The sequence below is a fragment of the Platalea leucorodia genome (genome assembly GCF_965183815.1).
Source record: "Platalea leucorodia genome assembly, chromosome: 16".
NCBI classification, from domain to species: domain Eukaryota; kingdom Metazoa; phylum Chordata; class Aves; order Pelecaniformes; family Threskiornithidae; genus Platalea; species Platalea leucorodia.
Window position 1 is genome coordinate 3266742 of NC_138838.1, and position 24056 is coordinate 3290797.

Below are 24056 nucleotides of genomic sequence, written 5' to 3' on the forward strand. Positions count from 1 at the left end.
TGCGTTTCTCATGCCTGGGAGATGCTCTTCCTCAGCATCCTCAACCTGTGCTGAACACTGCTGACCATCAAAAAGCCTTTCTAATACCTAGCCTGTATCACTTTTGCTGTAGGAGGAGCCTGTTACTATGTTGTACCTATATTTGCCTTTTCTTCCCACCAACATGACACTAAGACTTGCTGAACTTCTGGTCCAGTCTTTCCTCTACTCATCAGCTCCCTTTCTGCAGAACTGCTGCCTCTTCCTCATCCTCTATGCATTGATTATTCCAGCCCAAGTTTCATGCCTTGCACTTGTCTCTAATTCCCTTGTTTTCCCCCAAAACCATTTCTGCAATTTGTTGAACTCATTTGAATTCTCATCCTGTTGTCCAATATATTTGCAGTCCCTCCTAGCTTGGTGCCATCTGTAAATTTAATAAGCGTACTATCTATTCCATCATCCAGGTTGTTAATGGAAATGTTGAACAGAACTGATTGCCTGCCTCCTCCCCAAGCCTCAGTCAGTCTGTCTGTCCCTTTTAAGGGCTTGCAGGGGATATTTCCCCTGCAGAGAGGTGGAGGAACATCTAACGCCGACTTCTGTGGAAACTGTTACATCTCGCAGTGCGGTCAGTGAGTCTCAAAGGCAGCAACACAAATCCTGAATATGCTGCTCAGAGCACTGCAGATCTTACCAGAGGTGTGCTTTATTCCATTTTAGCTCCAACCAGCTATGCATAACACCACAAAGGAAAGAAAGAAAGAATAAAAGCTCTAGGGATTGTCCTGCTGCAAGTAAAATGTGTATTCTAAGAGAAATTAATGTTTACCTTCCCATTTATGTGAATCAATTAGCGATAAATATCTCCAGGGCACAGAAAAGACTAACACAGATAACAAAGGATATGCCCCAAATAATGGAGGATTAGAAAAAGGCATACACAAGTAATAAAATATCAGCTACAGATGCCACTTGAGAAGACTGCAAAACAGAGAAGAGTAAGTAGCTGAAGAAGGAAAGAAAGCAGAGGTGACGAGAAGACTGCAGTAGCAGTAAAGATAAATGATGACCATGCTTTTTGAGTATATATGCTAGAGTTAAGAGTTCAGTGTGGAGACAGGAAGGTCTCCAGGAGAATAGAAGGGTAATTTATAAACAAAAGAGCCAGACAGGGCTTCTATGCCCAAAAATAAGTCCCCTTTTTTCCCAGTTCTATCAGTTGCTTTAAGAAAAGATATTACCTTTCCCTACAAACCTTACCTCTTGACAATACCAAAATAGAAAGATATATTTGCCCTGGCACTCTGAAAGGACAATGGGAAATAGATGCCGAGAGCCTAGAGAGAAAGAAACATTTTAAGAATGAAAAAGGACCAGAGTTAGAGCTTCTCAGGAATTACATTTTATCTCATGAAAAATGTCACCAAAAAGGAATAAAAATTGGTTCCTCTTTCTCAATAGCTTCATTTTTGCCAGAATGTTTTTATCAAAAAATGAAATCTTTTCATCAAAAACCTCTAGGCCCCCAACAAAACACACGTAGCCTTAAAGCAAACCGAAGTTTCTTATTTGGGCCTTTTAGGGCTTTGTAGCATTATTGCAATACAAATCATGAAGAAAAAGCATCTCAAGGGAATTTAATTTTTTTTGTAAAACCCCTCACTAGGCTTTTAATATTGATTTTTGCTGGCTCTTAAGCAAAGCTAATAATAAAAAGTTGAGAAAGGACGGAAGGTGATCTGGTTCCATGCAAGGTGGCTGGGAAAAGCTGGGGCAGCGTGGGCACAGGTAGCCATCCATTGCTGGGCTCGGGTTGGGCTGCTACAGGGGACATTGGCATCGGTAAGACTTGCACTCACAGCCCCTGGGGAGAGGGCAAGAGGACACAGAACCTCCTAGGTGTGGGCTGCAGCCTAAAAGCAGGGATCGGTGCTTTCTGGTGCCAGGTTCACGTCTCCATCGGCATCATCCTCATTGGGACCTGGTCCTCCTTCGGCATCGCCCTTCCCGCAGGCTCCATATGGCCCTGGGTCGCTCCCAGCTCTTCTCCTCCCTGCCACTATTGCTCTGGACCAGCAACATCTCATCCTGGGCTCATCTGCCCCAACTGGCACCTCTCCTACCCAGGTCTTGCTGACAGTAAAGAGCAAAAGGAGTAAAGGGGGAGTAAGCCGGGAGGTGAGGGAAGGGCTGTTTTCATTTGGGGAAATGTTGTTGTTGTTGTTGGTTCCCAGCATGTCAGCAGAAACTCAAGGCTTGTCAGGAGACTGCTCCCAATCCCGTAATTATTGGAGGTGCCTCTAACTCAGCCCTGTCTTGATCTTACACTGTGTGATCACTTCATTATTCAGTATTATTTTATTATTCAGTTTGATTTGGCAGGTGCCTGAGAAACCTAAGGCTACTCAAGCTGTATATTTTAAGATCTTTAAAATCTGTTGATATAAATTCTTTTAAAGTCTTCAGGCCTGAGTCAACATTGTTAATTCTGAAGCTCCAGCCCATCAACTCGGCAGGACACTTCACACACGCATGCACACACGTACGCGCACAGCTCAGCAGCAGCTGAAATAGGGATCTTGCTGCAGAAGCCGTGATTTTTCCTCTGGCTCACAGCCAGCCCGACTCAGGGGCATCATCTGAGGGCTTCAGCGGAGACAGAAAAAGTTCAGCCATTTGGACAGTGCCAGAACTGGGCACTTAGAGGAGTGAAAACATTATTCCTACTAGGAAATTAAAAGAAAAGAAAAGAAAAAAAAAGCCCCATAGCCCCATTTACTGCACAACTCCCTTTTGCTCTGGTGGGGATATGGGCGCTAACCTGCTGGTCCTTCCTCCAAGGCCTGTACTTAGTGAGACTGTCTTGGCGACGGCAAGCATTCTCTCTCTCCCCCTCTCTGTCAGACCAGGGGGAATTTTGGACCCTTCTCCAGGTGGAGGCTGTCCCTCCGCAAGGATCTAAGCAAACCCCTCACCTCGCTTTATTGGGTCCTTGGATCTCATCTCTTCAAGGGAGAGATTTGCAGGTTGTTTAATGTTCAGGTTTGATTTCCTTCCGTACTTTGATTTCAGATTACTCACCCTCCTCTCAGCCTTTTCATCATCAAAACTAAGATCCAGCTTCCCCCCTCTGACTTCAAACAGTTTTAATCCTGCCTCCCTAACATCTATTTTCCTTCTAATTCCCTGAAGAATTTCTCTTCTGGGATCACCCCTGTTCACATTCTCTTACATGTTCAAAGTCCTTCACATTCTTCTTTCATCCATGCTGCGCTCCCCTATCACAGACTCCTCTGATTCCACTTCTTCAAGGGCAGCGATGTGTATTTTCATCCACAACTTTAACAGGTTAGAAGAGCTGGATCCTCACTGTCGCTCTGTGTTCACACATCAGAGGGCCAAAGAGAGCCCAGGAGACAATTCAGCTGCTCGTGCAGAGGCTTAGCCAGCGCTCTCCTGCTCAGAAACTCTGCTGCGGTGCAAAAAGCCTGTCCGCATCGCTCCTGACGCGTAGCAGGGGTTGGCATCCAGCTTGCATCTGGCAACCACAGCACCATAATCTCATCTGCTGTCCACTGGTGGATGCTGGAGGTCTCAGGGTGGCGGTCACTCTTTGTTAAAGACAGGAGACAGACTCAACCACTCAAACTATGTTTGTTTTTATCTGTAGGACGTGGTATTTCCTTTAACACAGCCCTGCAACGTTGTCACCTCATAGTCAGCAGGTTGAGAAGGTACATGTCACTGCTAAATTACTACATACTGTTAAGTGGCTTTGTTTAACTGTTGTCATTAACTTCACTTTTCAGTGCTGTAATTAGTCCTTTAATTAGTCCTCACTTTGCTGCCAGCAATGCTCCCCATCTCTTCTAGGCTTTCCAATGACAAAATCCCTCCTGTGATACCTCCTGGTAGGTGTCTTCTTTCATAGCTGAAGAACTAGAGGCCCTTGAGCCCCATGTTACCTGCAGGTCTGTGCTCTGCTGCAGCTCATACCAGATTTGGCTGTAGCTTTCTCATAGCTTTGCCACTGCTCTTCTTCAGCCTTGCTGGCTTGGAGCGGCTGCAGGTGCCTCATCAGCATCCCGCAGCGGTGGTAGCCCTGGCTTCTGCACTCGTCCCTGCGCTGAGCAGCGGAGACTGTCCACACCAAGGTTTCCTCAGAGCTCTCACTTCTCTGTGTCTGCACCGTACTGCCCAGACCCTCCCCTTTCCTCCATTATAAAGTCACATTATAGGACAGTGCATGGTGTTACATAGTTCCCTTTAAAGGGTCATTGCACATTTTTCTAGCAAAGCGTTCCTAACTCCTATCCCAACAGTGAATACATCACCCTTTTTGCTCCTGCTGGATGTTCTAGCAATGGCAAGCCATCTAGATTAGGACCAGCCCTTACACAAACTGCAGTATCAAATCCCCATTTCCTCTGCTGTTCCCATAGGATAATGCCTAAGGAATGGCAGAAATCAATGACAGCCCAAACCAAACCCAAGAGCTCTCTCATAAGGAGTCATTCAACATTTATTTACAAGAAACAAACCTGCATCCTTTGGTGGAAGGGAGCACAAGGGGGGCAGACAGCGGGGAAGGTTTGTGCCAGCGCTGCTGGAGCGCTGCTCGCAGCCGGGCAGCTCGCCTGCAGGGAAGGAAAGCAGCACATCCCAAGCCTCGCCGCTGTCCCTGAGGAGCATCTTCCTTGCAAAACCCATTTTCAGAATAGTCCCCCCCCTCCAGATTTTAATACCCAGTGGATTCACATCATCTTATACCTTTGAAAATATTTATTAGGGGCGCTTTCAAGATAAAGTAGTGCTCACATTCCAGTGTTAATATTCTGTTTTACATCAGTTCTCATACATCTCCCTTCTCATCCTAGCGCCTGGGTACTTTCCAGTAGTGAATTAAGTAACATGCCTAATATCTGTCATGCATGGCTTGTTCTTCCTCTTTTATGATAAAAAGGACTCCAAATATCTAAGTATGAAATCTCCCTTTCTATCAGGATATTAGTTTTTTTTCCAGGAGACATCCTCCTGGTAACTTGGCGTATTAGCCGATCTGAATCAGAGCTATAGGATTATTCCTCTAGGCCATTTTTCTTCAGTGTGGAGGCACGTATATACGCATTTGGAAAAACAAAAGACAACTCAACCTGCTGTTAGAAGAACTAACAGCTTCTAGGGCTATGATCCCTCTTGGCAAATCCTTCCCTTTAGGAAGTGCAAGAGAGCTGTCAGCTCAGCATCCTCCATCATTAATACTGCCAGGCTTTAAAGCAGTGCTTCTGAGTTTGCACCTGAGCCTTGCTTACAACTAAGATGGCTCTCTCTTCAATAAGCACCTAATACAAAGCCACTGATTTTCTTTCATCTTCCTGTTGACTTCATCGCATCTTGGGTCAGACCCCTATCTTGTCAGACAACTTTTGATGTGTTCAGGCAGCTAAGACAACCGCAATCAATGAGGGTTGGATGTGCAAGTATTTTGGAATAACCCTGTCTGCATTTTGGGGAGCAGATACCTTTCAAGATCTGGCCCTAAGTGATTCATCCACTGGAAGTCTATAGCTCAGCCATGCAATTAACCCAATTCTGCTAAGTTTTCATCTGTGCTGTAATCTCCAAGACCATTCTTTCTCCCTGATAATACAGATGGCAGAGAAAAGCCATTTAAAGGGTGAGGCCTACTGGATAAGGAAGAGACCAGCCTAGAAAGCGTAATGGAGACTGGGGTAGTGTAAACTTTAAATAGCTTTGAAAATCATTAGACTAACAGTGTATAAATCTATAAAACCAGTCAGTCTGCACATCGCTCACAAATTTGCTATTGCTGGTCAACTGGAATCCCAGAGAAGTTGGTGTTACGAGCCCTAATGCATTGAATTTAATGCTGCAGTGGGGCTTGATGTACTAATTACATGTAAGTTTTCCAAGATTTCTGCCGGGAGTATTTCACAGAAAAGATAATTGTTCTTTGGGGGGTTTCAGCACCAGTTTATTTAATTATGTTGGAGTTTTCATATATATTGTGAAAATGCTAGCAAAAAGAAAACTCTCTTAGCCAGATGTAGAGTATACTGGGGAAAAGTAAAGCAGAAAGAGATTCTGGGAGGAGGCTGAAGATGATCCCGGCTGCTGAAGGCATTCAGGAGCTTGGAAGGGACCGCACGAAGAACAGATGTAACCTGCAACAGGAGCCTCAGCTTCCCAAACAGCACTGATGCTACCTAGGGTATTACCCAGGGTGGGGGGGATACCAGCTGATAAACCCCCGACAGCACCAAACAGGTATGGTGTAAGCGCCTTCCTCAGCATCAGGTAGAACAGATGGAAATGCTGCTAAAATCTGTCATTATTTACCCCAAGAAATGTCTGGAAAGCTTTGGGCACGTTCTGGTTTGATCCAGGTGTGTGCTTGCCTTCCTCCCTACCCACCACGTGAGCCTGAAGCAAAGGGGTGTCTCTTGTGTTTATATTTCACCCAGTCTTGTGGAGTCTGTTTTCCTCCTTCCTTCTGACTGCAGTTACTAACCTGGGTTAAGAAAATCCAGAGTAGAAGAAGAAAGTGGCAAGTCGCAACAGTTCACTGGTGAGAAACTAAATGGGACATCAGTCGCCAACCTTGACTCAGGGTTACCTGTATTAAAAGTACTGCCACATGGCAGACATCAGAAGCTACTGATTTCAGCAGCAGCAGCAGCTCTCACAGAGGGGAACTTCCCAAAATAGCACTGCTTTTGCATTGCTACCATAAAAAAAAAAAAAGTTTTAAATTAAACCTGCTTGTAGTCTGTCATTCATGCAAAACTAGCCCTAGAAAGGTCTACTCTGATAAATATTCCACTTAATATGTCACAAAGAGTTTCAAAGTTGTGGAAGCATCTTAATTCCACATTCTCAAAATGAAACTTCTAGACTTAACTTCCTGCTTTGAAATAACTTTTTTAAAATTTTGTCTTCACTTTACACCAAAAAAAGCAGCAGTTTAAAGGATGTCAGATGTAAGAAAAGCATTTTGGCTCACCTGAAGGAAAGGTTTCTGTTGACCTGATCTGAGAGAGATTTCTTTTCTTCATTCATAGAATTCACAAATCAGACTTCTAGGAGGAATCCTGAAGCAGGATGGGAAATCCTTTGAAATCACCTAACTTCTCCTGAGCTGGGAAAAATACCCTAATCCTCACTACAAGAGACCAAAGAAACGTTTTGACAGGCAGCCTTTAGTCAAGGGTAACAGAAGTGATTGCCGCTGTCTCTTGCTGTTTCAGAAATAATCCACAAGAAACTGGTGGCTGCCAATGAGGAACAGCTGTTCATTAAGAGACCCAGTCAAACTGATAGCAGAAAAAGCTGTTTTCCGCCAAATTCAAGGGGAATACACTACAGAAACACCTTTCATACCATGTAGGCAGCTTCTACATTTTCAAAAAGCAATATTTGTGCCAATTTCACCAAGATCATAAAACCAGTCAATTATTTTTTGACTCCCACCAGCGTGAACTGAAGTCAGTCGGATTTAGCGTAATTCACTTCTCTCTTACAGCTCACAAGACAGTTCCTTAAACAAATGGTAGCATAGGCTAATAAAACAGAGCAGTAATAATAATGAATAAACTGCTCATTAAAATAATAATACTGCTATCACTAAAAGAATAATGAAAACCTCTTCTACATAATTCTACTTGCCCTGATTATTCTGTACAGAGCAATACAGGAGCTTGGACAAGGGCTCTGAGGAGGCTGCAGAGGCAGCTGAGTTGGGACGGCAGCGAGCACCCAGCGCCCAGCCAGCCTTTCCTTCAAAGAGCAGCCCCAGCTCACCCTCCTGTATCCCATTGGCTTCACCTGCTTTTCCACATTTTAATTAGTCCTTTCAACTAAAGCCACCTGAACTCATTTGTTTTCTAGATACTGAAGTTTTGTCTCTGCCCACCCTCCCCTTTTCCTACTCATACTCAGTGCTTTGGAGAAATTTTTCCTGAAAACACCATGTCTCAAATGAGTGTGATATTCTGTATTTAAGGGTTAATGAAATATTTAACCCTCTGATTTCAAAAATAAGTGCTATATTAGCATATGGAAAATGAAGCAAGCATGAATATTTGCAATCCTGGGTGTACTGACAATCCACTCAAGGCTGCGTACCTGCAAAACTTAAATAAGTTGCAGTTGACTTATCTCTCATGGTTTGACTAAGCAAAGATACAGGCTTAGCTGCGGCTGGAGCCAGCGAGTCTTTGCCTGAGGAAGGGAGGACTTCAGGACTTGGCTCTGAACACAAAGCATTCTCGAAACACATTTACATTAACCGTAGGCTTTTCAATTCATCCTAAAACCCAAAATTGTACTCGATTTTCCTGACAGCCCTGCTTCCATATAGCTGCATTAATGCGCATTCAGTTTTCAAGAGCTGTAAAGAGGCCCTTTGTAACTCTGGTCCTTTACATATGTGGTTATTGTGGCATTTCCTCGTGGTGTGACAGTAAGTCAGAGCAGCACTTCAGAACATCAGGTTTATATCCTAGTACATAAGTGAGTACATCCCCCTTGTACACTACCGAGGGGAGACAAACAGGTTCCCCACCTGGATTTTGAGATTCCTATTTTGACAAAAGCCTGCACCTACCTATGGGTTCACCACCCAGCCACGCAGGCTGGTCTCAAGCAGGGTGCAGCAAGTACTAAGCAGCGAGGAAAAGAGTATAAAATAGCCTAGGGCGGAGAGAGAGACCGTCATGCCCAAAGCAAACAGCACACAGTGTCACAAAGCAGAATATTTAACTTAAAAAAGTAGAATATTTAGCCTAGTGAACTCATCAGGAGTTTTGCTTTTGAACTCAGGTGAGCTCTCAAACAGGAATTTAGCCAGGTCACCAGTCCTGACACCAGAACCATGCAATAAATGATGTCTCAGTTTCCATGCACATGTGAAAACAGGGATGGGTTTTCATTTGGTAATTAACTGAAATGATGAGGGTTTTTTTGACAAATATTTTTTTTAAATCCATTTTTTTAAAAAATCCACAGCATTTTGGATGTAAAATATTCCTTTTTAGCTGAAGTTCTCACCCTCAGCTTCCAAAAACTGCAGGAAATTTGAAACAAAAGCAGTTTTTAAGAGAACTGAATTATTAGCATAAATATTGAAATGGACTATGGTTTTAATTTATTCCTCCCTCTCACTGCCCCCAATAAAGAAATTATTTTATTAAATTTTCAGTTATTTCTTCTTCAGAAATGTTCTCCTACCTCTGATTATTAACACACGCTTACCAGAAGATAACAGATGTCCCAGAACTGGACAAATCTTGACTTCCACAAACACGCAGCCCTCTCCTAACACCTTGCTGTGCATGGGATGAATCCTGCTCCAGGTCGTGTTTACTAGCAGTGGTATGAGAAGGAGCATCAACTCATTAAACCAGAAACCTAAACTGCTTCCTATGGTGGGTCAGTTTTACTGAAGCCCAGTGCACAGTTTTATGAATATCTGCTGATTTTTAGCAGCCTCTGCTCAGCAGGAAGGGATGCACTGACTTCAGCTGGCCCAGCCCAGCCCTTCCCAGCACCTTGCCCGCAGGCCAGGAGCTACAGTAGGCAGAGATCCTTCGGACACCGCGCACAAGGTAAGAAATACAATTTCCCGAGAGGAAGGTGAGCGTACTCTGTGTGGGGGACCTCGGCAGTGTCTGAGCAGCATTTTCTTGCAGTTCAGGTGTGGAGGGGAGTCCAGAAGAGGTGGACTTTCTGCAGCGCCCAAAAAAGATTGGGCTTGATCCTGCTTTCCTACCCAAGCTGACAACACACAGAAAAAACCATAGGAGACTCTCAGGTACTCATTTCTGCCTGTTTGTACCTTGGTTTGCTTGTGTCTATTTGTAAAGAGCCCTGGCAGTCTATCTCTGCATACACAATCTACTGAATATTTCCTAGACAAGTATAAAACATATTTTAACTGCTGTACCATAATTCTCTTCTTTTAATTAGAAAGTGTGCTAAATACTCATGTCCTCGGGGATTCTCACTGAACTAGTCAAGTTTCTGATCATGGAAGTTTCGTGTTAATGAGACTTTTAGTTTGACTTACAAAAGCTCTCGCATTTACACAGCAAGGCTTTTAACTTCAAAGTCCTTGAGAATTGTTGCTGTGCATCTGCCTTGTCTGGGGCCTTAATTCACAGTTCTGGTCTCTGTTTATTATATAGGGAATGTTTTGTTTAGTGTTTATAGATATATATTTATAGCATTTAGGGATATTAGAGCATATACCAAGCTCCATTACTATAAACACTGATCAAAGGGAGAGTTAAGTGAAGCTGAAGCACTAGAGGAAAATATCTCCGCAGTCACGATGGGAAAGGGCAACTGGGAGAAGAGGGGAAGCTGCCTGCCTCGTTATGCCACTTCCAAACCCTCCAGCTCTTCTCTCCGCGTTCCCATCCCGCCCACCTGCAAACCACCAACCCCAAATGCATTTCGACAGAGCAGGGAAAGCACCTCAGCTCCTACAAAGATGAGCAAGTGTGCATTTGCCTGGTATTGTCTATATTCAGGCGCATCCAGTGTTTTTCAAGCTCCAGAAAGCCTGTAAACGCCAGGCAAGAGGAGTGCTGAAGTTTCTGTTTTTATTATGTTTCCTAGTTTCATTTTTTTCCTGTGGGAGACAAAAAAGGAAATTGTTTTGGTGACCATTTGTGTCAGTGTAGATCCATAAATACTTTTCCACTGTGTTTATTTATCTTATGCTGCTATGAATGTTTTTCTAGAGTCACACTAATGCCCTTGTAAGTCATATGTCACATCCATCTCCTCATCAATTTTCCTTTTAAACCCTGTCACTTAGGGAAAATCAGAGAAGTTAGTTGCAGCTTGAACATTATCTGGTTTTGGACAGTTCACTTTTCAGTTTTATAAGGGATTTGGAGTGCAGATACTCAGTTACTGTAGTTCAAAGTTTTGATACCGAAGTACTGCAGCTCTACAGCACTTGCACACCTACTGTCACCCTTCCTCTGCTGTTTTCTAGATGTCCACTACCCCTCTGACGTACTGAGGCCCCAGTTCAAACAGCTGCCCCGACACACACACAATCATTAATATTATATACAAAGTTCTGAGCATGGACATGACCATGAACAGCTCCAGACAAAAACCAGGAATTCTGGTAGTTTAGCTCCCTAAACTGAAGTTGGACTCACTCTTTTAAAAAGTTGGCCTTAGATGTGGCTTGTGAGCACTTGAAAAATCCATCCTTGAGGCCTTTTAGAAGAACATCAGGCTCGAGGGGTAGCCACAGGGACCAGCTGGGCAGCAGCACTTCCCCAGGTGTTTGCCATGCACCCTGGAGCTCCCCAAAACGGGGACAAACAGGTACAAACCCAAAGCTGAGAGGAGACGAACAAAGGCTCATGGACACACTGCACAAACTCTGCCCCAAGGAAAGCCGGGGTGATTTACGGGAGCACAGACCCATCCTCCACCTTCACTGACTGACACTCGCAGGGAAAATCTGCTTGCTCCCGGCAAAGCAGCTACTGGGGCTTCGGCAGGTCTTCCCAATCTTTCCCTAGCTACGAACTGGAGGAAATTAATGTGTTCATCCTGGAAGCAAGAAACCTCCAGCGAGGAGGAATAAGCAATGTTTGGTGCATTCATAATATAGATATTATTTGGCAAAGTAGTTAAACAAATTGTTGCCTTTCAGGATCCTAGTGATGTGTGTGGTTGGCAAGTCTTCCTCCCTGCTGCTCGGCCACCTGCTCTCCCTACTGCTAAGCTAGCTCCATCTCCAGCCCCAGCTGCCTGCTGCTCTGGCTGCAGCCCTGCAAGAGGCTGCCTTCGCTTCAGCCAGTAACGCCGTGACCGCTGTATATCCACGGGGCAAGGGCGTACGTCACGTACGGCACGGGCATCTTTCAACTAACGCGTCACAGACTGGTCAATGTTCACTGTCTCCCTCTGAGAACCTTGGCTGTATGGGTGGGCTGGGGTAGGCATCACCCCAGACTGGCCAGTGCTGGTGAGATTCGGCGGAGGTGGACCAGCCATAGCACCGCTCCCCCAGCGTCCTGCCCAGGCGCAGGGGCAGAGGCAGCCGCAGCTCACCCTGAGCTGGAAGTGGGGAGGCTCAGACAGACCATCTGACACAGGCGCCCTCCCTGCCCGCCGGTGCCAAGGGCAGGGCGAACACCTCCTGCTGGTAAAAGCATCCCTCTCAAACCATTTCCCACTCTCTGTTGTATCTATTGGATTATTATTCATCCTTGTTTCCTGTGATGACAATATTACCTGAAGGCCTTTGCAAACAAGACAGCGTAGTCCCTACCCCGAGGATCTGTCGTGTAAGCACAGCAAGACTGAAGCACACAGGACTGAAAAGGACGGACTCTGATCCTCCGCCTATAGGAGAGAAGTCCCACTGCCTTGGAGTTGGAGGTTAAATTAAATCTCTTACATGATAAAACTTTCTCACCAAGTGCATCGTTGTCCCCCTCCTGTGGCTGGATCTGATCATACACGTGTTGGCATGGCGGCCAGGGTTGGATGGACCCTCAGCAATGAAGAAAGCAAATACTTTTCATTGAAACTAGTGATATTTGAAGGATGCTCCTGCCCTGTCCTGCCTGTCCTCTCCTCCAGAGAGCACAGACCTGAAAAACTGGAGTGGGTGATTTCTGTTGTGGAAAGAAATGTTGCTCTTCCAAATACTAACTTCAGTCTCTTTGACTCTCTCAGCCCTTTGTTCCTCCTCAGGGATAACCAAGAAGAGCCCAGTCCACCCCGGCTGTGCCAGCTTCTGCCCTGGACTTGCAACAAATGCATTCATTCTGCCACCTGCATATGCCATTTTAAAATAATCCTTCTGCCGCCTCTGAAGCGGAGATCGCCCTTGAAAATTAAGTTAGAGCTGGCTGCTTGTAGAAATTACTACAGCCATGTTAGGACATTCTTTTAAAGTGCCTGTGGCGTTTCGGGAAATAAATAAATAAATGGATCGTCACGACATATGTGCTCAGGGTTCCCACCGTTCCCTAGGCGCAGCCGTCGTGTGAACTCTTCTGTAACGGGACGGGAACAGAGACACCCCGGGAGGATTCATCCTGACCCCGCTGCTGCCCTGCCTGACCCACCTTTGCCCTGTGAAGAGATTCTGGCAGCCAGTGCTTGAAAAACAGCCTTTTATGTTCTTACTTTCCCCCTCTTCTATTAATTTGCAGTCACAACCATCGCTATTTGATCCATGCAGCCAAAAACATCCAGCTTCATTATTCAGACTGTTTGCAGCTGAACAGACCAGAAGGCCAAGCATACACACACTCACAAGCTCTGCAGACCTCTAGGCAAGCCACAACACTTGAAGTTCAACAACCAAGTGCCTTAGGATGTTTTGTACCTTTTGCAAATGCTTTTTTTTGCAGTTTCTGTGTCATTCTTGCTGAACCTCACTTCTTGAAGGTATTTATTATCTTTGTCATAAGAAGTCTGCATAAGGACAGGGAATTAAACCCGTGTCTCCCAAATCCAGATCAGTACCACAACCTTTGGCTCATCTTCTCGCCTCACTTGTCTAGCAAAGGGTACTGTACAAAGGTACACAAGAATACATTATACCCCAAGGTCAAGAGCGTCGGATGAAAAGGATGAGTATATACAAGCCCATGTCCTAGAAATCTGCTCTGTACCCTCCATGGGTTTGCAAATAGCACTACTTAGCAGCAGAAATTAAATCCACAGCCTTTCAGCAAAGCTGGAACAGCACGTCGCTACTGCTGCTATTCTATGAACCTCAGAGGGTAACACATCCAACATCACCGCCCGCGCTAGGAGGGATGTGTTAGCTCTCTGAATATCCCCGATTAACACAGCTTTATCCCAGCGTTTTGTATCATCTACATACGCACTGCAACAAGGCTTCTGTAGGCTCATAATACCTTGTACCAATACAGCAGCGGTTTCAATAATAGCTAATTCAAGTGGGTCTGCTGCCAGGCAGCGCTGCCGAAGTGTGTGGAGACCACCAGGAACCCCTGCAGTTTGTGCTACAGCCAGGCCAGGAACGAGATCCTGCGCTGCACCTTGCAGCCCCTCTGGGGACGCATCAGGACCCTGCAGAGCCCAGCAGGTTTTCAGCAGCCTGGGGAACTGCTTTAACATACTGCAGTTTCCCTTGAGCGCTTCTGTAACCCCTCAGTGCAGAGAAGCTGTTGTGAGGTTGAATCCAGGCCCCCCACCTTGCCTCAAAAATAAAGGGTGTGCTGGATAATCATTCTCTTTGAACAAAGGCTGAAAAAGTAGGTATTACACGGGTTGGTTGGCAGTGTTGTGAGTGCCACTTGCTCTTTTTTACCTACACACCTTCCTCACTTAACCTCTCCCTTCCAGGACACCAACCTCCTTCTTAAACAAACAGATCCTTGCTCTACAAGGCAGGCAATTCTGTGTAATGCAGAGAAAACCCAGGCTCCTTTTTCACGCAGGGGAGAATCCTTCAGCAGAGGTAAGGGCCTAGGATGCTAATCTGAATCACCAACTCAGATTTTAAAAATAGTCGCCCAGCAGGATAACAGACTCAGCCCTGCAGCTCGCTGCTGGCTTGGCTGCTGCCTCTCCTGCCTCCGCGGAGCCCGGCCCTGCTGGGAAGCCTCCCTCCAGCTCTCCTTCAAGGGGTTGTTCCTCACCTCCATACTACGTTTATAAATGGATATCGCCATCAAAACATCCTTCTTTCGGGACCTTTGGATGTCTCGGCATTAAGTAGGCACCATGAGCATTAATTAATCACTGTGTGTGGAAGATTTGCTGGGTCTGTGGCAGTGAGTCAGTGCAACGAGTGCTCAGCTGGAAGAGAGCCTGGAACCGCCAGGTAAACCATCCCAGGCTTGAGGATCTTGGTCTTTTGGGTGGTGGCAGCTTTTGGGTTTTGTGGTTGTTTCTAACATCTTTCCTTTGTGTTTCTCATACAGAAATATCATCTCCCCTTCCTCAGATCAGAAACCAACGGTGCTGCTGAGGGGGTTGTCCCAGCGTGTAACCTTTGTACTTTTGAGACGGATGAGAACAGGGCGTTGTGCACTGCATGGATGTGTACCCATGTGTGTATGGTCGACGTCCCTGCCGTGACTTTGCCAGCTCATGGCTCCCCGCATTGTTGTGGGAGCAGGGCAAGCCCTGGGGAGGATGGGGAATGAAGGGCTGAGTAGAGAGCAGAGGAAGGTCAGGGGGTGAAAAAGGCTCATGAGATCCCCACAGCCCATGGGCTCCTTCTGAAAGCACAGACTGCAGGGTTTGTTGAAAGACCTGCCCCACCAGGACTGCTTACGGTAGCACAAAGAGAAACGGGAAGCAAATAGAAACCTTTGACAAAGCAATGCTGGAAGAGTCCTGAGAGAATTGATGGGGTTTTCAAAAGGCCTCAGCATCTGTCTGACTCTCTCCCACCTGCAATGGATGGGTGTTCTACCGCTGACTCTGGCAGGAGCAGCAGTACAGAAAGTCCAGGCGGAGTTTGTGCTGTTTGCAGCCTGTCTCTGAGCCATGCTGGTGCTAATCCACTTTGCACAGCCCCACGTCTTTAGTGGCCTGCAGTGATTCCCCCTCTTGCTGCTAGCAGCAACGTGCACTTTCTGAAACGCTATCCCTTCCCCACACTGTATCACGCTCCATTATATTGGGAAGCAACCTCTACATTGCTCTCTGTTACTGAATCAAGAAATACTCCCGCATGCAGAATGAGAGCTCAAACGCCCTCCTTTATACCACTGCTACTCTTCCCGCCCTGCCTGCTCGGGAAAATCACTTCCATGCTGGGCACTGTGTGCTAGAGAAGATTTTTTTTTTTTCCTGCAAAATGTTATTAATCATCTTTTTGTGAGCGTGCTACCTCCAGAATCCTTCCTTCAGCGTTAGCTGTTGGCTTCTCCCTGCAGCACTGCCAGTGCCTAGTGCTGGCACTTGGTATCAGCAGGAATGAAACAGAACAAAACCAACCAAAACCATATTTGCTTTTCAAGATGGCTGCAGTGGGAGTGTGGCACAACATATGGCCCTAGGGAGGAGCATTTGGTTCACTTAGCCTGAGTCTGAGGGTTGTGAACGTGAACACAGTTTAACATAAAGGTCATCAGTTAGCTGGCACGGTTCCTATCCGCCTTCTTTTGCTCTAAAGTCTGCCGTGCGGCGTGAGAGACAAGGGTTTGCACTCCTGGGACACGCTATCGAGCTGCCTCTTGCTGACACTATTACCCTGAGAGATGGCAATCTCCAAGCAGAGGGCTGGGCAGAGATAGCCGAGCGTGTGCCTCCCTGGTTTGCAGGGGAATCTGGGGATCCTCAGCCTGGAACATAACTCTGCATGGCTCCTGACACCTGGCATACAGCATGATTTCTGCTGACCTTTTTCAAAAAGTCTGGTTTGAGGAATACAGGGAAACCAGGTGTATTGAGACCTGCAATTGCATGTGCGCTCTGTGTTTGGGAATGGTAGGGATTGTCTCCCTTCTCTTCTCAAGCTGATCTGAACCACGATGGTCCCAACGCTGCAGTGCTGAGGTTTCTCAACTCTTCCTGCTCCAGGGGATGTGCAGGATGTCCCATCTCACGTCATGGGAAGATGTCCTACTGAATTCAGTGGGCCAAGGATTGGGAGAAGGAGCTCAGCCCACAGAAGACAGATTTTAGTTCAACAGAGAGAGCACTTGTGTTTTCTGCCGCTGTGAGCAGTTCAGTCTGGCTTGCCTTGGAGGGCAGCAAGCAGCTGCTATCGATGTCTCTTTAAAAAAGACATCAGTATCACTCAGAAAACTTAGATTTCATTTAGCCTAGTTAAAACTACTCTCTGTTATGTTCTACTGCAATAATTTAAAACAAAGGAGTTCATCAACACTTTAATTCTCCAGGTCTCTACATCACAGTGTCTGGAAATGGGAATAAGCCAGTAGTTTTTTGTTTAAACACCAAAAGAGTGTCAGAAAAGATTAAGCAATTGCTTTGTGAATTTCTACAGAGGAAAGCACTCACGGATGCAAGTGTCAGCTGGGCTGATGCTGTTTGCCACTATAACAAATGAACAATGGCACCTATCCATGCCCTGGACTTGCCATAGTCAAAACCGAACTGCTACAGCAGTGACGGGGTATTCTCATGTGCCTCCACACAGCAGACTGTAAAACAAGCAAGCAGAAAAGAGAGATGATTTGAGCGTAAAAAGTGGGCCGGTGCAGGTGTAAGCATTACCCATGTTTTGGCTAGTTTTCAACCGCAGCATGAGAGGATTCCTGAGGTTGCAATAATCAAGGGGTTAGTAGCAAGGGTGGCGATGAACCAGAAGCCTGGAGCAAATAGTCAGTGGACCAACCACTGCGAGATGTCCATACATGAGATGAGTTGCTCAGTTTCTTACATGAGTTTCTTTGCTGAACAAACATACCTCTCTCCTTCAGCTACCACAAAATTCAGATACTACTGCTCACGCCTGTCTTGAATACCCTGTGCCGCTATGACCTTCCCAATTCAAAAAAGAGAGATAATGGAACTGGAAAAGACACGAAGAAAGGCTGCAAGGACGATGAAAGGTATGGATCCGCTTTACAAAAGCGGCACTATCAGGGACACAAACGTGAAGATGCAGAAACAACCTCCAGCTCAGGATGTGCTCAAATCCCTCCTTCCCGCAAGCGGGGAGGGTGAAGGTGGGAAGGGTTGCTCTGCGCGCACGCTGTTTGCGCGCTCTTCCTTCGAGCAACCAGCCACTGCCGCAGACAGGTCCTGCTTGACTTTTAGCCTAAACGAAATGCAGCCACTCATACAGCATTACACCATATGGGAATAACAAATATTTCTTTCCCTTACTGACAGAAGTCACTTTTCTCATCTTCATGCAAAGAGTGGCTGTATTTCAGCCCAGTTCCCAGGATCTAGGGACTAGATGCTTAAAAGCATCTAACTGAAATGAGATTTAGGAACCTTTGAGTATTTGGGTCGAGTTGTTTCCATGTGCTGCTAAAAGCTCCGTCACATTCAGGGGAAACGTGAAGGCTGCAGCACCACCAGACTTGTGGTGCCACTGGGGCAGAGCTGAGGCATTTTTCAAAGCTTGTCATGTTATATTCCACTCAGAGAACAAAACGGGGAATTTCAGATTTTAATTTGTCACTTTACATGTAAATTAAATGTTGTATATCGTCACAAGTGAATTCAGCCAGTATTTATAATAGCAGAAATCTGCTGCTTGGATTTCTAAACAAAAATTCCCCATGTTGCTTGTGCTTCCCTGCATGAGCTGTTCCATTTTAGCTTTTCTATGTTCTCTCTTCGAGACTGCCTAAAGGAGTTTGTGGGGGGAAAGAAGGACTGAGAAAAACCAAGAACGAGAAATAATTGTTAGGATTACTCAGCAGGATGGCTGGATGACATTTTGTCCCTGTTTTTTGTGGGCAGAACGATTGCAGTGCTTAAAATTAAGCACATGCTTAAGTGTTTTGTTGATCTGAAGCCAGAATACTCAAAACTGTATCTGATTAGTCCATTCCCAATCTCGTCCAAAGCCCATTAAAACAGTTACAAAACTTTATAATGCCTAAAATGTGCTGAAGTGCCCCAAACAGCAGTTGAGATGGCTCGGTGCAACCGCAGCCCTTCCTCAACAAGGAGACTGATTACATTTAGTCCCCTGGAAACCAAAAGATGAAAAGTTAAGCATGTTGACATTTTCTTTCAAGAGCAAAGGAATTAGAAAAATAAAGCAACCATCAGGAAATGATGCCTTTCAGGAACCTAGAAAGGCAATATTCCTCCCTTGCCTTCCCTCTGTGTCTCAGGGTTTCGTTATTATTATGTGGGCTATAAGCCACTTGGAAAGCTCAGTGTATAAAGCTGCGTGAATTACAATACACAGAGATTGACTGGGTTGTAACCTGTAATGTATTACTTATTTTCTATTTTAATTGCAAGCAGTCTCTGAAACATTATAGAGCATATAGTGCTAGACACAGCAGAAGTAATTAAAATGAGAGGGCCACATGCAGTCGGCAGTAAAACACCAAATGTAGGCAGCTTAGGAAAAATGTCATTGATTCAGCCTCAGAGAGGCCGGGAGGAGAAGAGGCGGGATTGAGATTGTCAACAACAGATCATACTCAAAATGCAGCAGCAAGCGCTACAACCGTTTAAAGCAAAAGCAGCCGAGGGATGTATTGTCATAGAGCTGCAAGTGGCTCAAACAGGGCCGGTGACATTAGCTCCTGAAGGTGGTTTCAAAGAAACAAGCCGAGCCTGGACAAGCTGCACTTCTCCCATCTCTGCGAGGAAGAATCTGGGTCACGATTTCTCCCGTAGGCAAAATGAAATGCTTTCACACCATATTGAAAATAGTAATAATTAACTAAAGGAGGTAGAAAAAGAATCCATGGCTGTTTGTTTGAGGTGCAAGCCAATTCCAAGCAAGGCCAGAGAGCTCATTTGATGTAAGCAAGGAGCCGTTGTTTTGTTCAGCTCGCTTGTCCAATGCCTCCTCCAAGACAGGCCCAGTGTGAAAATGACTTCAAAACATTAACATACCCATGTTCCTAACTGGGTGTCACCCTGACTTGTGTTAAATGGCACTGACCATCTGAATGTAATTGGCTACAGCAAAGGTTAATGATCATTTCTATCTTTAAATAGTTTATGAAGATGTTTGATACCTTATAACAAGGCAGCTATTGGAACTTGCTGCTCTTTCCACTGACTTGCATATCATTGATCTTTCTTCTTGAAATTATTATCCCCAGGCAACCTATAAATCTCACTTACTCTGGCTCAAAAATGCTGGACAAAATAATGAACTGTTATAAGGGCAAAGACAGTGGACAGTGTCACCTCTTATGAGCTAGCAGCGTATGCGCTTAGGCTGTGTGCTTGGACCTGCACAGCTTTACGGATGTCTCAGAGAGGCAAAGAAAGAAACAGAAACCTTAAGGCAGATTTTGTAATTAAAAAGCATGCATTAGTTCCAAGTATATCACTATATGACAGCTTTACATGCTGCTAAATATAACGGGCTTGGTAGCAATCTGGGGTATAACATCACACCCCACCATTTAATTCGAAAACTCTCCTGCTACAAAAGTATCTGCAAGGGCAATTCCTTCCCCATCGCTTCACGTGCAATGAGTGTCCTACAGGTCTTTATCAGAGACCAAGAACAGAGAAATTAAAAGCTGCAGACGCCCAGAGCAGTCAAAACTTTCATCAAAGCCCCAAGTCACAGTGCTCAAGAGCTCGAGAATTTTACATTGAGGGGTTTTGATGGTTACGAGAGTCTGTAAGGTCCCGTGTGAAAACACACCAAAGATCCTCAGCTATGAACTCTCCCCCCAGCTTCAGGTTGACTTCAAGCATGCGTGTGTGTGCACGTTTGGGAGCAGGGACAGTCATCGTTATCTTTGACATGGAAGCCGCTGTCTAATAGGCAAGCAGTTTCAGGGACTTGGATGTGTTTAGTTTCCTGCTTCCAACCACTGAAAAACTTCATGTGAGGGTTTTCTGGCAGATAGAAAAGCTGTTTATCTCCACATATCTTGAGAATAGCTTGTCAGCAAGTCACTTGTACTGCAGTAAACATTGCTTGTATTTCCTACATCTGGAGGACCTCTTAGGAGAACTCCTGACCAGATCTGTTTCACAATTTCTTGAACTCCAAACTTGAGCCAGGTTTGCCCTTGGAAGTTTGAACTGCTAGGCCCAAGACCTAAGCTACCTACGTGCCTAATCCTTTTCTCTGAGGTGAGAAGGAAATCAAGAGTAACATTTCACAGGTACCATTGGTCAGTAGAAATGACCCATGTTTCCACCTAGTTTTTCAGTTAGAATTGTCCACAGTTACAGAAGGTGATTGAAACAGGTAACTGCAGCTCCAGTATTATCACCAGATAAAAAGCAGACTGCAGGCTCAGCCTTTTCCCCTTAACTCCTTCAAAGAGGAAGAAAACAAGTAGGGAACAGGCAAAAAATCTGCATAACATCAGTGAAGTCGCTAAAGACAGAATTGAGGGAGCTGGAGGCAATGGGAAGATCCATGGATAAAGCTGGTATTTCTGCTGCCCATGCTCACAGGAGTACAATGAGCCGTTCATTTTACTCTCAGGGCTTCCCGGGTAGATCATCACGGAGCTACCCATGCCATGCAGCAGCGTGGGGACAGTCCTGCTGCAGGGTGTGCTCTGCAAGGCCACAACCAGCAGCGAGCCCTGTGCAGGGCTTCCCTTAACTGCACTGCAATCCTTACCCCGGTGCTAAGGAAGGAGCAGAGCTGGCGAGCTCTTCTTCCTCCTCCTGGCATGGTCCAACTGAGTTAATCAGGAAAGATGTTTATCCACACCATCATTTTTAATGGGTCCAAAAAGAAAAAAGACGGGAAGTTCTTAAACCCCAGACAGCGAACACAAATATAAATCTCCCTAGGCAAAGCAGGGTAAAGTCCTGATGCACTTTACAAGCTGTAAACGCTGCTTTTATTAGCCATTTATGGGCCACTTTTCCCAACGCAGCTTTAATATTAAACGATAAAGCTCACAATACACTCACAAAGAAAAACAGACTTTCTAATTTACTCCTGAATTGGAAGTGTGGCATCTCCTGATCACATGAAATCAGCAGAAATAAGGTTATTCAGTTTGGGCTGCATATTTTTCATGCTTGACGCCCCATGCAGCGCATTCTGTGCAGCGAGACAGAGAAGAAAAAATTTGGAAGCCACTGGAAACCGTTGTAATGAACTTTTGGAAAGTATTGAGCAGCCCTGTTACCCGCATCAGTATGCACACAGACTTCAAGGAAGTATGTTCTTGTGGTTATGGGTATTTATCATTTATAATCTGATACATCAGACGTCTCATGTTACATAATAAGGCCTGACTGTACTAGGGACTGCATGCAAAATGCCTGCAGTTTATATGCAAAATAAGAGCAACTTCTTATTTTGAGCCTATTTGGAGTCGGAATAGGAAAGGAAAGCACTGCTAATCCTGACTATAAATGGAAAACGGGCTCAGGGGGTGAAGTGAATTGGCTGAGATTACACAGGAACCAGAAAGAGAACGAACATCAGCATCTCACCCACGCAAAATCTGTGCAAAGCACGTGCTGTCCCTCAGCGGAGCTGATGCAAAGGTCGCCTTAGGCTTCTAAAGGATTTCAGCAGCTGGCCAGCGTGGGGAATGGTGGACCTGGTCATGTGCCACCCAAATCACAACTGCCCAGGCTTTCTGGTGCAAGCAAGAGGATTTGTAATCCCACTGCATCAGCATGTGCTGCTTTATCCCTTCACAGGCCCTGATCTGCTCAAGCTTGGCTTCAAGAAGACCAAAGAAAATCCAGCTGTTTCTTTTTTTCAGCTGGCAGCCACAGGGACGTACATGCATTTGGCCAGTCTTCCAACCCAAACCACGCCAGGCTGGTGGGCTTGTAAAAAAAGCCCATCTTAAGGCTTGCAAAAAAATCTTAAACTGGATGGGCCAAGTCTCCCTGCATCTGGTATTTGCTAGAGATGGCTCAGTTAACCAAAGCAGAGGGACCGAGATTCCCTTGCTGAGTAGGAGACGCTGAAGCAAAACCAAGCTCTCGAATGAGCTTACCCGACACACTGCTGCGCACAGGTGTGCATTAGGAATATCCCAAAATAAGGAGCAATTTTTAGTGTGGACTGGGCCTGGTTCATCTGGCTGGAGGGGGAGACAGAAGTAGCATGTTGAAGATTTGATCTGTGGAGACAATTGCACTATAGGGACACTCTCCATGGGGTCCTGCAAGTCTAGTACCTGGGTATCCACATCCCAGCCCACCCAACTTGCCCTCAAATTGCTCTCACCCCAGTCCCCCTGAACTGTTGTAGAGGGTTTCTTTGCCTCATTAAACAAGTCTGTTTCTCCTTAAGATGTTTAAGGGACATCTCAGTTTGGAAAACAGACTGCCCAGTGGTTTGTAAACTAATTTGAGGTCCTTTAACATAAAATGTTCTAACCAATTATAATAGATGCAAATTTAATGATAGAAAACAGGCCTCAACAGAGTGCTGATCCAAGCCTTCTCAAACGTGGCAAGGATGCTCTACACGGCCCACAGTCTGGATCTGGCGAGCTGTGTGAGCAGAGCACGCACACCGAGCAGTGCCAAAGCTCAGTCAAGATCAGAGCTTTGCCTATTAACTCATTTAACGGGATTATTAACTAAATCACATCAATACTAATTATTATGGAAAACTCCAATGATTTTGTAAGGAAATGTTTCTGTGAAAAATTCTACTAAAATCCAGATAGCTCTGGAAGGGAGAACACAAGCCAGGCAAAGCCCCAGCTTCCTCGCGGTGACGCTCACACACTCAACAAGCGCTCGTGTACCACTCTGCACAAGCTGTAGAAGTCAAGTCAGACTTAATTATAGCGCATATTCCTGAACCACTCTGTTCTAAGAAATGGCTTTTGCCCAGGATGCCTCTAAAACCCTCTTACTTTCCACTTAGCTGGCCGTGTCCAAGTTACTCACCTCACAAGGAAAATTGTCTTCGATGGCTTAGCGCATGTTTACATCCAGCACTCTGTGGACGTGATACCTGATCCAAAGCCAGACAGCTGGCACAAGCCCATCCATCATTTAAACATCCCTCACCTTAAAAGGAGCAGTGGGATCTGCCAATCTGCTGCAAATATGCCCACCGTACTTACAGCAGTCATTTCTCCCCAGCCACCCAAAATAAACACTCCAGAATATTCAATACAACATGTTCATCTTAGTTTTTTCTGCTGGGTTATTGGCTACGATCAAACCTCAGTGCCTGTGTCAGCCACCGACAGCAGCGCAAGCCAACGGTACCCTGCATGGGTAGGTCCTGTTTGCACGGTGCCACCGAGCAGCCGCCGAGCCGTGGCCACGCACCCGGGAGGTTTGTGTTGTCTTTAACGACCAGAGAACAGAGACTGCTGTTTTCTCAACGGAGTGAGTGTGGAAAGCAGCTTGTTTTACATGGATTAAACAATTATTGACACTGTCACAGAAAAGGGCTTTTGGACTGTCTGCTACAAGAATAATAGAGTGAATGGATT